Raw genomic sequence first — 16,115 nt, forward strand, 5'->3', positions numbered from 1 at the left:
GATTTTTGAAAGAAAACAATACTGTCAATATACTATTAAAACAAAGTAAAATGGTAAAAGTTATTGTACTTTAAGTAAAAATAAAAGCTAAAATATCAATCCCAGTTTTGGATTACTTTAATGAACAAAAAAAAAATGCATATAGCAAAGGATAGTTTCAATCTGCCTACCTCTGGGTTATGGGCCCAGCATGCTTCCAGTGCAGTACTCTGCTGCACATGTAAGTGCAAGAGATCCTGAAGCACTCACTCATCATGCGAAAGTACCAATGTGTTTCTTCATTGGTTGCTGGAAGAAACATCTTACAAAAACTCTCCAGATTATTGACTTTTTAAAGTTTTTCTAGGAAACGTTCTAGATGAATGCTTATTAGTCTTTGTCAGTATGTACTTTTTGCAAAGTGTCTCTGTGGCGCAATCGGTTAGTGTGTTCAGCTATTAATCAGAAGGTTGGTGGTTCAATCCCACCCAGGGACGTAATTGACATTGTGATCAGATTTTGGTAATATTTAAGTAGACAAGTCAAAATTGCAAAACCCCTCTTATGGTGTAGGGTACCTGGCCTTCTCTGATGTAATCAGAGTTAGATTTGATTAAGTGATTTTATAAAAAAAACAGCTAGGAAGCACAATTTAGCAGTGGGTTGCAGAGAAAAAGAAAAATGCTGGCAGAAAAATCCAATTGAGTGATTAAACAGCTCTTCATTTTCTGGCTTTATTTTTATGATAACAAATTTGTTCTCTGAAAAGTGTCCACAAAGCCAAGTATCTGATTAACATCTTTGTAGGGATGGTTTTTCACCTATTACTAAATTAAACTTGCTTCATTGGAAAGGCAGCAAGATGCATCCTCATTTCAATATCTACGGAAATAATACAGGTTGACACCAGGAAACATTAACGCCACTGCATCTTTGCTGTTTTCTCATGTGGAAGTCTGTTTAATGTGAAAACAAAGTGATATCTAATTAGCACACAGGTAAGGAATTAAGAAAATCTTTATTTAAGGGTGAAGATGTTTCTCACAAAATCGTTGCCCCAATGCATCATTGAAATCCAAGCTGGAAAGATGATTTTAATATATCACTTGTACATTTTGTATTGCTCTTCTGGTGACAATGTAGTTTGTTTTTGTCAATTACCATTTTAATAATCGGGTAAAGAAAATTAATTGGATTTTTGAAAGAAAACAATACTGTCAATATACTATTAAAACAAATTAAAATGGTAAAAGTTATTGTACTTTAAGTAAAAATAAAAGAGCAAAAATATCAATCCCAGTTTTGGATTACTTTAATTAACAAAAAAAAAATGCATATAGCAGAGGATAGTTTCAATCTGCCTACCTCTGGGTTATGGACCCAGCATGCTTTCATAACAGTACTCTGCTGCACATGTAAGTGCAAGAGATCCTGAAGCACTCACTCATCATGGGAAAGTACCAATGTGTTTCTTCATTGGTTGATGGAAGAAACATCTTACAAAAACTCTCCAGATTATTGACTATTTAAAGTTTTTATAGGAAACGTTCTAGATGAATGCTTATTAGCCTTTGTCAGTATGTACTTTTGCAAAGTGTCGCTGTGGCGCAATCAGTTAGTGTGTACAGCTATTAACCAAAAGGTTGGTGGTTCAATCCCACCCAGGGACATAATTGACCTTGTTATCAGATTTTGTTGATCTTTAAGTAGACAAGTCAAAATTTCGAAAACCCCTGTTATGGTGTAGGGTACCTGGCCTTCTCTGATGTAATCAGAGTTAGATTTGATTCAGTGATTTTATAAAAACAGCTAGGAAGCACAATTTAGCAGTGGGTTGCAGCGAAAAAGAAATATGCTATCAAAAAAATCCAATTGAGTGATTAAACAGCTCTTCATTTTCTGGCTTTATTTTTATGCTAACAAATTTGTTCTCTGAAAAGTGTCCACAAAGCCAAGTCTCTGATTAACACCTTTGTAGGGATGGTTTTTCACCTATTACTAAATTAAACTTGCTTCATTGGAAAGGCAGCAAGATGCATCCTCATTTCAATATCTACTGAAATAATACAGGTTGACACCAGGAAACATTAACGCCACTGCATCCTTGCTGCTTTCTCATGTGGAAGTCTGTTTAATGTGAAAACAAGGTGATATCTAATTAGCACACAGGTAAGGAATTAAGAAAATCTTTATTTAAGGGTGAAGATGTTTCTCACAAAATCGTTGCCCCAATGCATCATTGAAATTCAAGCTGGAAAGATGATTTTAATATATCACTTGTACATTTTGTATTGCTCTTCTGGTGACAATGTAGTTTGTTTTTGTCAGTTACCATTTTAATAATCGGGTAAAGAAAATTAATTGGATTTTTGAAAGAAAACAATACTGTCAATATACTATTAAAACAAATTAAAATGGTAAAAGTTATTGTACTTTAAGTAAAAATAAAAGCTAAAATATCAATCCCAGTTTTGGATTACTTTAATGAACAAAAAAAAATGCATATAGTAGAGGATAGTTTCAATCTGCCTACCTCTGGGTTATGGACCCAGCATGCTTCCATTACAGTACTCTGCTGCACATGTAAGTGCAAGAGATCCTGAAGCACTCACTCATCATGGGAAAGTACCAATGTGTTTCTTCATTGGTTGATGGAAGAAACATCTTACAAAAACTCTCCACATTATTGACTTTTTAAAATGTTTCTAGGAATCGTTCTAGATGAATGCTTATTAGCCTTTGTCAGTAAGTACTTTTGCAAAGTGTCGCTGTGGCGCAATCAGTTAGTGTGTAAGGCTATTAACCAAAAGGTTGGTGGTTCAATCCCACCCAGGGACTTAATTGACCTTGTTATCAGATTTTGGTGATCTTTAAGCAGACAAGTCAAAATTTCAAACCCCCTGTTATGGTGTAGGGTACCTGGCCTTCTCTGATGTAATCAGAGTTAGATTTGATTCAGTGATTTTATAAAAACAGCTAGGAAGCACAATTTAGCAGTGGGTTGCAGAGAAAAAGAAATATGCTGGCAGAAAAATCCAATTGAGTGATTAAACAGCTCTTCATTTTCTGGCTTTATTTTTATGCTAACTAATTTGTTCTCTGAAAAGTGTCCACAAAGCCAAGTATCTGATTAACATATTTGTAGGGATGGTTTTTCACCTATTACTAAATTAAACTTGCTTCATTGGAAAGGCAGCAAGATGCATCCTCATTTCAATATCTACTGAAATAATACAGGTTGACACCAGGAAACATTAACGCCACTGCATCCTTGCTGCTTTCTCATGTGGAAGTCTGTTTAATGTGAAAACAAGGTGATATCTAATTAGCACACAGGTAAGGAATTAAGAAAATCTTTATTTAAGGGTAAAGATGTTTCTCACAAAATCATTGCCCCAATGCATCATTGAAATTCAAGCTGGAAAGATGATTTTAATATATCACTTGTACATTTTGTATTGCTCTTCTGGTGACAATGTAGTTTGTTTTTGTCAATTACCATTTTAATAATAGGGTAAAGAAAATTAAGTGGATTTTTGAAAGAAAACAATACTGTCAATATACTATTAAAACAAATTAAAATGGTAAAAGTTATTGTACTTTAAGTAAAAATAAAAGCTAAAATATCAATCCCAGTTTTGGATTACTTTAATGAACAAAAAAAAAATGCATATAGCAAAGGATAGTTTCAATCTGCCTACCTCTGGGTTATGGGCCCAGCATGCTTCCATTGCAGTACTCTGCTGCACATGTAAGTGCAAGAGATCCTGAAGCACTCACTCATCATGCGAAAGTACCAATGTGTTTCTTCATTGGTTGCTGGAAGAAACATCTTACAAAAACTCTCCAGATTATTGACTTTTTAAAGTTTTTCTAGGAAACGTTCTAGATGAATGCTTATTAGTCTTTGTCAGTATATTCTTTTTGCAAAGTTTCTCTGTGGCGCAATCGGTTAGTGTGTTCAGCTATTAATCAAAAGGTTGGTGGTTCAATCCCACCCAGGGACGTAATTGACCTTGTGATCAGATTTTGATGATATTTAAGTAGACAAGTCAAAATTGCAAACCCCCTCTTATGGTGTAGGGTACCTGGCCTTCTCTGATGTAATCAGAGTTAGATTTGATTAAGTGATTTTATAAAAAAACAGCTAGGAAGCACAATTTAGCAGTGGGTTGCAGAGAAAAAGAAAAATGCTGGCAGAAAAATACAATTGAGTGATTAAACAGCTCTTCATTTTCTGGCTTTATTTTTATGATAACAAATTTGTTCTCTGAAAAGTGTCCACAAAGCCAAGTCTCTGATTAACACCTTTGTAGGGATGGTTTTTCACCTATTACTAAATTAAACTTGCTTCATTGGAAAGGCAGCAAGATGCATCCTCATTTCAATATCTACTGAAATAATACAGGTTGACACCAGGAAACATTAACGCCACTGCATCCTTGCTGCTTTCTCATGTGGAAGTCTGTTTAATGTGAAAACAAGGTGATATCTAATTAGCACACAGGTAAGGAATTAAGAAAATCTTTATTTAAGGGTGAAGATGTTTCTCACAAAATCGTTGCCCCAATGCATCATTGAAATTCAAGCTGGAAAGATGATTTTAATATATCACTTGTACATTTTGTATTGCTCTTCTGGTGACAATGTAGTTTGTTTTTGTCAGTTACCATTTTAATAATCGGGTAAAGAAAATTAATTGGATTTTTGAAAGAAAACAATACTGTCAATATACTATTAAAACAAATTAAAATGGTAAAAGTTATTGTACTTTAAGTAAAAATAAAAGCTAAAATATCAATACCAGTTTTGGATTACTTTAATGAACAAAAAAAAAATGCATATAGCAGAGGATAGTTTCAATCTGCCTACCTCTGGGTTATGGACCCAGCATGCTTCCATTACAGTACTCTGCTGCACATGTAAGTGCAAGAGATCCTGAAGCACTCACTCATCATGGGAAAGTACCAATGTGTTTCTTCATTGGTTGATGGAAGAAACATCTTACAAAAACTCTCCACATTATTGACTTTTTAAAATGTTTCTAGGAATCGTTCTAGATGAATGCTTATTAGCCTTTGTCAGTAAGTACTTTTGCAAAGTGTCGCTGTGGCGCAATCAGTTAGTGTGTAAGGCTATTAACCAAAAGGTTGGTGGTTCAATCCCACCCAGGGACTTAATTGACCTTGTTATCAGATTTTGGTGATCTTTAAGCAGACAAGTCAAAATTTCAAACCCCCTGTTATGGTGTAAGGTACCTGGCCTTCTCTGATGTAATCAGAGTTAGATTTGATTCAGTGATTTTATAAAAACAGCTAGGAAGCACAATTTAGCAGTGGGTTGCAGAGAAAAAGAAATATGCTGGCAGAAAAATCCAATTGAGTGATTAAACAGCTCTTCATTTTCTGGCTTTATTTTTATGCTAACTAATTTGTTCTCTGAAAAGTGTCCACAAAGCCAAGTATCTGATTAACATATTTGTAGGGATGGTTTTTCACCTATTACTAAATTAAACTTGCTTCATTGGAAAGGCAGCAAGATGCATCCTCATTTCAATATCTACTGAAATAATACAGGTTGACACCAGGAAACATTAACGCCACTGCATCCTTGCTGCTTTCTCATGTGGAAGTCTGTTTAATGTGAAAACAAGGTGATATCTAATTAGCACACAGGTAAGGAATTAAGAAAATCTTTATTTAAGGGTAAAGATGTTTCTCACAAAATCATTGCCCCAATGCATCATTGAAATTCAAGCTGGAAAGATGATTTTAATATATCACTTGTACATTTTGTATTGCTCTTCTGGTGACAATGTAGTTTGTTTTTGTCAATTACCATTTTAATAATAGGGTAAAGAAAATTAAGTGGATTTTTGAAAGAAAACAATACTGTCAATATACTATTAAAACAAATTAAAATGGTAAAAGTTATTGTACTTTAAGTAAAAATAAAAGCTAAAATATCAATCCCAGTTTTGGATTACTTTAATGAACAAAAAAAAAATGCATATAGCAAAGGATAGTTTCAATCTGCCTACCTCTGGGTTATGGGCCCAGCATGCTTCCATTGCAGTACTCTGCTGCACATGTAAGTGCAAGAGATCCTGAAGCACTCACTCATCATGCGAAAGTACCAATGTGTTTCTTCATTGGTTGCTGGAAGAAACATCTTACAAAAACTCTCCAGATTATTGACTTTTTAAAGTTTTTCTAGGAAACGTTCTAGATGAATGCTTATTAGTCTTTGTCAGTATATTCTTTTTGCAAAGTGTCTCTGTGGCGCAATCGGTTAGTGTGTTCAGCTATTAATCAAAAGGTTGGTGGTTCAATCCCACCCAGGGACGTAATTGACCTTGTGATCAGATTTTGGTGATATTTAAGTAGACAAGTCAAAATTGCAAACCCCCTCTTATGGTGTAGGGTACCTGGCCTTCTCTGATGTAATCAGAGTTAGATTTGATTAAGTGATTTTATAAAAAAACAGCTAGGAAGCACAATTTAGCAGTGGGTTGCAGAGAAAAAGAAAAAAGCTGGCAGAAAAATACAATTGAGTGATTAAACAGCTCTTCATTTTCTGGCTTTATTTTTATGATAACAAATTTGTTCTCTGAAAAGTGTCCACAAAGCCAAGTATCGGATTAACATCTTTGTAGGGATGGTTTTTCACCTATTACTAAATTAAACTTGCTTCATTGGAAAGGCAGCAAGATGCATCCTCATTTCAATATCTACTGAAATAATACAGGTTGACACCAGGAAACATTAACGCCACTGCATCCTTGCTGCTTTCTCATGTGGAAGTCTGTTTAATGTGAAAACAAGGTGATATCTAATTAGCACACAGGTAAGGAATTAAGAAAATCTTTATTTAAGGGTGAAGATGTTTCTCACAAAATCGTTGCCCCAATGCATCATTGAAATTCAAGCTGGAAAGATGATTTTAATATATCACTTGTACATTTTGTATTGCTCTTCTGGTGACAATGTAGTTTGTTTTTGTCAATTACCATTTTAATAATCGGGTAAAGAAAATTAAGTGGATTTTTGAAAGAAAACAATACTGTCAATATACTATTAAAACATATTAAAATGGTAAAAGTTATTGTACTTTAAGTAAAAATAAAAGAGAAAAAATATCAATCCCAGTTTTGGATTACTTTAATTAACAAAAAAAAATGCATATAGCAGAGGATAGTTTCAATCTGCCTACCTCTGGGTTATGAACCCAGCATGCTTTCATTACAGTACTCTGCTGCACATGTAAGTGCAAGAGATCTTGAAGCACTCACTCATCATGGGAAAGTAACAATGTGTTTCTTCGTTGGTTGATGGAAGAAACATCTTACAAAAACTCTCCAGATTATTGACTTTTTAAAGTTTTTCTAGGAAACGTTCTAGATGAATGCTTATTAGCCTTTGTCAGTATGGACTTTTGCAAAGTGTCTCTGTGGCGCAATTGGTTAGTGTGATTGGTTATTAACCAAAGGGTTGGTGGTTCAATCCCACCCAGGGATGTAATTGACCTTGTTATCAGATTTTGGTGATCTTTAAGTAGACAAGTCAAAATTTCAAAAACCCCTGTTATGGTGTAGGGTGCCTGGCCTTCTCTGATGTAATCAGAGTTAGATTTGATTCAGTGATTTTATAAAAACAGCTAGGAAGCACAATTTAGCAGTGGTTTGCAGAGAAAAAGAAATATGCTGGCAAAAAAATCCAATTGAGTGATTAAACAGCTCTTCATTTTCTGGCTTTATTTTTATGATAACAAATTTGTTCTCTGAAAAGTGTCCACAAAGCCAAGTATCTGATTAACATCTTTGTAGGGATGGTTTTTCACCTATTACTAAATTAAACTTGCTTCATTGGAAAGGCAGCAAGATGCATCCTCATTTCAATATCTACTGAAATAATACAGGTTGACACCAGGAAACATTAACGCCACTGCATCCTTGCCGATGATAACCTCAAGTTGGGTCATTCGGTGCTGCAGAGTCGTACGCACTCTTCCACCCGTTCAAGAGCTTTGGTATAACCCCATGGTTCTTAATGTGACCCCAGCATCCTCTAGGTCGTATGAGAAAATAGGATTTTAATACCTACCGGTAAATCCTTTTCTCTTAGTCTGTAGAGGATGCTGGAGTTCCCTTGTGCTGCCTCAGTTGAATCTCCTTTACTTGACAGAGATGTGCCTGAGCAGCGGCCCTCCCCAGCCCTATCCCAAATCATACTTATTTTGCATAGGAGATACCATGGTCATGAAGATTATTCTCCCAGGGTGAGGTTCATTCATTGCATTCTGGGTATGCTGACCCCTGTGATTTCCCCAAATGTGGGTAACTCGACTGCATTATTTGTGGTAGTGGGGGACTGTGTTTGTGTTTTCCTCTGGTCAGCTCTGGTAAAAGTCAGATTTCTTTGTTTCAGATCTTCCTCTAGCCTTGTTCTTCTTTCGAGAGTTCCCTTGTGCTGCCTCAGTTGGATCTCCTTCACTTGACAGGGGGGTGCCCGAGCAGCGACCCTCCCCAGCTCAAGCCCAACTCCTACTTACCTGCCAGGTGAGATACTATGATCATGAAGGTGCTTCTCCCAGGGCAAGGCTCACCCATTGCACTCTGGGTGTGCTGCCCCTGCGATTTCCCCAAATGTGGGAAACTTGACTGCATAATTTGTGTTTCCCCTGGTCGGCTCTCGTATAATTCAGATCTCTTTGTCTCAGGTCTCTCTCCAGCCTAGTTTGCTGTCTGTTTCCACTTCTTTTTTCTTGAGCCCCTCCCTTTTATACCCTTGTGCACTATCCTGACTTCTCCTCCTGTCTGCTTACTTTGTGCCTTCCAATGCACAATGCAAACTACACACCCTTTTACTTGCCTTACAGAGCAGCTCTGGAGCTGTTACAGTGCCAAGCTGCTGTAAGAAATCAGCTTGAATGCTTCAGGGGCTGGGGCATTGTCAACATGAGCCCCACACCGAAGGAGGGTGGGGGTGTTTAATGCGAACTAAGGGTCATCCAAGCGCCGCAAAAGGCCGCCATGCCCTGCATACCCCTTTTCTCTTTTCATATGCAGATGAGGGTTCCAGCCAACTTTGGCCCACTGCTTGGATGACATCACCGTATGCAAATCCATCTTCTGCAGAACTTCCCCCAGGAATGCTTGTACTAGTTGTTGCATTTGGTTTGTTGTTTGGGGGTGCTTCAGTATTAGGCAGCCTTCTGCCCTCCCATGTTCATCTGAAAATATGTGTTCTCCCTGCAGTTGTTGTCTCCAGATGAGAGTTCCCTTGTGCTGCCTCAGTTGAATCTCCTTTACTTGACAGAGATGTGCCTGAGCAGCGGCCCTCCCCAGCCCTATCCCAAATCATACTTATTTTGCATAGGCGATACCATGGTCATGAAGATTGTTCTCCCAGGGTGAGGTTCATTCATTGCATTCTGGGTATGCTGACCCCTGTGATTTCCCCAAATGTGGGAAACTCGACTGCATTATTTGTGGTAGTGGGGGACTGTGTTTGTGCTTTCCTCTGGTCAGCTCTGGTAAAAGTCAGATTTCTTTGTCTCAGATCTTCCTCTAGCCTTGTTCTTCTTTCGAGAGTTCCCTTGTGCTGCCTCAGTTGGATCTCCTTCACTTGACAGGGGGTGCCCGAGCAGCAATCCTCCACAGCTCTGGCCCAACTCCTACTTACCTGCCAGGAGAGATACTATGATCTTCACTGTTAGGGCAATCAGGATGTGGAATTCCCTGCCAGGGAAGGTGGTAATGGCGGACTCTGTAATTGGATTTAAAAAAGGAATGGATACATTTCTGAATGAAAAAGCTATCCAAGGTTATAATACTTAAAATATCAACATGGTTAATCCGGGGGTAACATGAGTTGTAGTAGCTAACTAGTCATAAAACATTATTCAGCAAGTATGTAGAATCATCACAACTTAAAACAGGTTGAACACGATGGACAATTTGCCTCTATTCAACCTCAAAAACTATGTTACTATATGTTACTATATTACTATGTTACTGTAGTATACAGAACACCACAATGCAATGAGCAGTGATAGTGAGCACTGATGAGGATACTAGAACTGACACTGAGCAGCAAGATGCAGCACTGGACTATTAGTAATGTACTGTAGTATGCTGAGCACAACAATGCAGCACAAGACAATGAGCAGTGATACTGAGCACTGATGAGGATACTACTGAGAACTGACACTGAGCAGGAGAGACACACTACTAGTATTACTGAGCAGCAATAAGTATCCACTGATACTGAGCACTGATATTGAGATTTCCACTGAGAGAACATAGCCACGTCCTCTCCGCTCTCTCTTCAATGCACGAGTAAAAATGGCGGCAACGCGCAGCTCTTTATATGGAATCCGAATCTCGCGAGAATCCGACAGCGGGATGATGACATTTTCCCTTGTTCAGGTTTTCCGAGTCAGGCGGGAACAACCGAGCCTGCCTCGTACCAGTGTAAACCACGTGGAGTTCGTGGGGAATTCGGTTCTCGGAGAACCGAACCCGCTCCTCTCTACCTTATACCCATCAATTTTTTTTATTTTCAATCTAAGCCCCTGCAGTTTTCTGTAAGCATCTGCTTTGCTATGATGATCAACAAGTCACAAGGGCAAACACTCAGGGCTTGAGGCGTAGATCTTAGGACCAGCTGCTACAAGCATGGCAGAGGTGTCACTATCACTGGTGACACCCAGAGAGGTGGCGAGGGAGATTGTAATGCAGTGCGCGCAGATAAGCAGCCCAATGGTAAAAAGGAGGCATGGTTTCATAGGTAGGGGCGTGGCCTGGTGGCCTGAATCTACATTTTGTTGCTCCGGGTGTCCCGGGGGTTGGGGGCTGCACCGGGGACTAGTGTGTGAGCGGTGCTGGCTCCTGCACAGTGACATGGCATGGCCACTAGAGATGTGCACCGGAAATTTTTCGGGTTTTGTGTTTTGGTTTTGGGTTCGGTTCCGCGGCCGTGTTTTGGGTTCGAACGCGTTTTGGCTAAACCTCACCGAATTTTTTTTGTCGGATTCGGGTGTGTTTTGGATTCGGGTGTTTTTTTCAAAAAACCCTAAAAAACAGCTTAAATCATAGAATTTGGGAGTCATTTTGATCCCAAAGTATTATTAACCTCAATAACCATAATTTCCACTCATTTTCAGTCTATTCTTAACACCTCACACCTCACAATATTATTTTTAGTCCTAAAATTTGCACCGAGGTCGCTGGATGACTAAGCTCAGTGACCCAAGTGGCCGACACAAACACCTGGCCCATCTAGGAGTGGCACTGCAGTGTCACGCATGATGGCCCTTCCAAAAAACACTCCCCAAACAGCACATGACGCAAAGAAAAAAAGAGGCGCAATGAGGTAGCTGTGTGACTAAGCTCAGCGACCCAAGTGGCCGACACAAACACCTGGCCCATCTAGGAGTGGCACTGCAGTGTCACGCAGGATGGCCCTTCCAAAAAACACTCCCCAAACAGCACATGACGCAAAGAAAAAAAGAGGCGCAATGAGGTAGCTGTGTGACTAAGCTCAGCGACCCAAGTGGACGACACAAACACCTGGCCCATCTAGGAGTGTCACTGCAGTGTCACGCAGGATGGCCCTTCCAAAAAACACTCCCCAAACAGCACATGACGCAAAGAAAAAAAGAGGCGCAATGAGGTAGCTGTGTGACTAAGCTCAGCGACCCAAGTGGCCGACACAAACACCTGGCCCATCTAGGAGTGGCACTGCAGTGTCACGCAGGATGGCCCTTCCAAAAAACACTCCCCAAACAGCACATGACGCAAAGAAAAATAAAAGAAAAAAGAGGTGCAAGGTGGAATTGCCTTGGGCCCTCCCACCCACCCTTATGTTGTATAAACAGGACATGCACACTTTAACCAACCCATCATTTCAGTGACAGGGTCTGCCACACGACTGTGACTGAAATGATGGGTTGGTTTGGACCCCCACCAAAAAAGAAGCAATTAATCTCTCCTTGCACAAACTGGCTCTATAGAGGCAAGATGTCCACCTCATCATCCTCCGATTCATCACCGTGTACATCCCCCTCCTCACAGATTATCAATTCGTCCCCACTGGAATCCACCATCTCAGCTCACTGTATACTTTGTGGAGGCAATTGCTGCTGGTCAATGTCTCCACGGAGAAATTGATTATAATTCATTTTAATGAACATCATCTTCTCCACATTTTCTGGAAGTAACCTCGTACGCCGATTGCTGACAAGGTGAGCGGCGGCACTAAACACTCTTTCGGAGTACACACTTGTGGGAGGGCAACTTAGGTAGAATAAAGCCAGTTTGTGCAAGGGCCTCCAAATTGCCTCTTTTTCCTGCCAGTATACGTACGGACTGTCTGACGTGCCTACTTGGATGCGGTCACTCATATAATCCTCCACCATTCTTTCAATGGTGAGAGAATCATATGCAGTGACAGTAGACGACATGTCCGTAATCGTTGGCAGGTCCTTCAGTCCGGACCAGATGTCAGCATCAGCAGTCGCTCCAGACTGCCCTGCATCACCGCCAGCGGGTGGGCTCGGAATTCTGAGCCTTTTCCTCGCACCCCCAATTGCGGGAGAATGTGAAGGAGGAGCTGTTGACCGATCAAGTTCCGCTTGACTTGATAATTTTCTCACCAGCAGGTCTTTGAACCCCTGCAGACTTGTGTCTGCCGGAAAGAGAGATACAACGTAGGTTTTAAATCTAGGATCGAGCACGGTGGCCAAAATGTAGTGCTCTGATTTCAACAGATTGACCACCCGTGAATCCTGGTTAAGCGAATGAAGGGCTCCATCCACAAGTCCCACATGCCTAGCGGAATCGCTCTGTCTTAGCTCCTCCTTCAATGTCTCCAGCTTCTTCTGCAAAAGCCTGATGACGGGAATGACCTGACTCAGGCTGGCAGTGTCTGAACTGACTTCACGTGTGGCAAGTTCAAAAGGTTGCAGAACCTTGCACAACGTTGAAATCATTCTCCACTGCGCTTGAGACAGGTGCATTCCACCTCCTATATCGTGGTCAGATGTATAGGCTTGAATGGCCTTTTGCTGCTCCTCCATCCTCTGAAGCATATAGAGGGTTGAATTCCACCTCGTTACCACTTCTTGCTTCAGATGATGGCAGGGCAGGTTCAGGCGTTTTTGGTGTTGCTCCAGTCTTCTGTACGTGGTGCCTGTACGCCGAAAGTGTCCCGCAATTCTTGTGGCCACCGACAGCATCTCTTGCACGCCCCTGTCGTTTTTTAAATAATTCTGCACCACCAAATTCAAGGTATGTGCAAAACATGGGACGTGCTGGAATTTGCCCAGATATAATGCACGCACAATATTGCTGGCGTTGTCCGATGCCACAAATCCACAGGAGAGTCCAATTGGGGTAAGCCATTCTGTGATGATCTTCCTTAGTTGCCGTAAGAGGTTTTCAGCTGTGTGCGTATTCTGGAAAGCGGTGATACAAAGCGTAGCCTGCCTAGGAAAGAGTTGGCGTTTGCGAGATGCTGCTACTGGTGCCGCCGCTGCTGTTCTTGCGGCGGGAGTCAATACATCTACCCAGTGGGCTGTCACAGTCATATAGTCCTGAGTCTGCCCTGCTCCACTTGTCCACATGTCCGTGGTTAAGTGGACATTGGGTACAACTGCATTTTTTAGGACACTGGTGAGTCTTTTTCTGAGGTCTGTGTACATTTTCGGTATCGCCTGCCTAGAGAAATGGAACCTAGATGGTATTTGGTACCGGGGACACAGTACCTCAATCAAGTCTATAGTTGGCTCTGAAGTAATGATGGATACCGGAACCACGTTTCTCACTGCCCAGGATGCCAAGGCCTCAGTTATCCGCTTTGCAGCAGGATGACTGCTGTGATATTTCATCTTCCTTGCAAAAGACTGTTGGACAGTCAATTGCTTGGTGGAAGTAGTAAAAGTGGTCTTACGACTTCCCCTCTGGGATGACCATCGACTCCCAGCAGCAACAACAGCAGCGCCAGCAGCAGTAGGCGTTACACTCAAGGATGCATCGGAGGAATCCCAGGCAGGAGAGAACTCGTCAGAATTGTCAGTGACATGGCCTGCAGGACTATTGGCATTCCTGGGGAAGGAGGAAATTGACACTGAGGGAGTTGGTGGGGTGGTTTGCGTGAGCTTGGTTACAAGAGGAAGGGATTTACTGGTCAGTGGACTGCTTCCGCTGTCGCCCAAAGTTTTTGAACTTGTCACTGACTTATGATGAATGCGCTGCAGGTGACGTATAAGGGAGGATGTTCCGAGGTGGTTAACGTCCTTACCCCTACTTATTACAGCTTGACAAAGGCAACACACGGCTTGACACCTGTTGTCCGCATTTCTGTTGAAATACTTCCACACCGAAGAGCTGATTTTTTTGGTATTTTCACCAGGCATGTCAATGGCCATATTCCTCCCACGGACAACAGGTGTCTCGCCGGGTGCCTGACTTAAACAAACCACCTCACCATCAGAATCCTCCTTGTCAATTTCCTCCCCAGCGCCAGCAACACCCATATCCTCCTCATCCTGGTGTACTTCAACACTGACATCTTCAATCTGACTATCAGGAACTGGACTGCGGGTGCTCCTTCCAGCACTTGCAGGGGGCGTGCAAATGGTGGAAGGTGCATGCTCTTCACGTCCAGTGTTGGGAAGGTCAGGCATCGCAACCGACACAATTGGACTCTCCTTGTGGATTTGTGATTTTGAAGAACGCACAGTTCTTTGCTGTGCTTTTGCCAGCTTAAGTCTTTTCATTTTTCTAGCGAGAGGCTGAGTGCTTCCATCCTCATGTGAAGCTGAACCACTAGCCATGAACATAGGCCAGGGCCTCAGCCGTTCCTTGCCACTCCGTGTGGTAAATGGCATATTGGCAAGTTTACGCTTCTCCTCCGACGATTTTTATTTAGATTTTTGAGTCCTTTTTTTACTGATCTTTTGTGTTTTGGATTTTACATGCTCTGTACTATGACATTGGGCATCGGCCTTGGCAGACGACGTTGATGGAATTTCATCGTCTCGGCCATGACTAGTGGCAGCAGCTTCAGCACGAGGTGGAAGTGGATCTTGATCTTTCCCTATTTTTGGAACCTCAACATTTTTGTTCTCCATATTTTAATAGGCACAACTAAAAGGCACCTCAGGTAAACAATGGAGATGGATGGATACTAGTATACTTATGGATGACGAGTGACTGACGACACAGAGGTAGCTACAGCCGTGGACTACCGTACTGCGTCTGCTAGTATAGAGATGATAATTAATGATATAAAAAAAAAATATATATAACTACTGTAGGTATATATAATATAATGACGGACCTGGTGGACACTGTCAGCAGACTGCTAAACTACTAGTATGAAGAAGATAGAAAAAAACTTCCACCACAGGTAGGTAGGTATACAATTATGGACGAGCACTGACGACACAGAGATAGCCACAGCCGTGGACTACCGTACTGCGTCTGCTAGTATAGAGATGATAATTAATGATATAAAAAAAAATATATATAACTACTGTAGGTATATATAATATAATGACGGACCTGGTGTAATTCAGATCTCTTTGTCTCAGGTCTCTCTCCAGCCTAGTTTGCTGTCTGTTTCCACTTCTCTTTTCTTGAGCCGCTGCCTTCTATGCCCTTGTGCACTCTCCTGACTTCTCCTGTCTGCTTACTTTGTGCCTTCCAACGCACAATGCAAACTACAGGTAGTGCTGCAGGGCCCACACCCTTTTACCTTGCCTTACAGAGCAGCTCTGGAGCTGTTACAGTGCCCAGCTGCAGCAAGAAATCAGCTTGAATGCTTCAGGTGCTGGGGCATAGCCAACAAGAGCCCCACACCGACGGAGGGTGGAGGTGTTTAATGCAAACTAGGGGTCAGCCAAGCGCCGCAAAAGGCCGCCATGCCCTGCATGCCCCTTTTCTCTTTTCATATGCAGACGAGGGTTGAAGCCAACTTTGACCCACTGCTTGGATGACATCACCATATGCAAATCCATCTGCGGCAGGCCTTCCCCCAGGAATGCTTGCACTAGTTGTTGCATTTGGTTTGTTGTTTGGGGGTGCTTCAGTATTAGGCAGCCTTCTGCCCTCCCATGTTCATCTGAAAATA

At 41.3% G+C, this 16,115-nt stretch overlaps 3 non-coding genes across 3 annotated transcripts; all 3 read left to right on the forward strand.

Annotated features, from left to right (window-relative positions):
• Positions 1 to 8,205: 8,205 nt before the first annotated feature.
• LOC135025552 (U1 spliceosomal RNA) lies at positions 8,206 to 8,369 on the forward strand. The gene has a single exon (XR_010222288.1). It is a non-coding gene; the product is annotated as a U1 spliceosomal RNA (small nuclear RNA).
• Positions 8,370 to 8,521: 152 nt separating this feature from the next.
• LOC135025595 (U1 spliceosomal RNA) lies at positions 8,522 to 8,684 on the forward strand. The gene has a single exon (XR_010222329.1). It is a non-coding gene; the product is annotated as a U1 spliceosomal RNA (small nuclear RNA).
• A 655-nt stretch (positions 8,685 to 9,339) lies between these two features.
• Positions 9,340 to 9,503, forward strand: LOC135025774 (U1 spliceosomal RNA). Its single transcript, XR_010222496.1, has one exon. It is a non-coding gene; the product is annotated as a U1 spliceosomal RNA (small nuclear RNA).
• Positions 9,504 to 16,115: the final 6,612 nt, after the last annotated feature.

The sequence above is a fragment of the Pseudophryne corroboree genome, unplaced genomic scaffold (genome assembly GCF_028390025.1).
Source record: "Pseudophryne corroboree isolate aPseCor3 unplaced genomic scaffold, aPseCor3.hap2 scaffold_423, whole genome shotgun sequence".
In the NCBI taxonomy this organism is placed as follows: Eukaryota; Metazoa; Chordata; class Amphibia; order Anura; family Myobatrachidae; genus Pseudophryne; species Pseudophryne corroboree.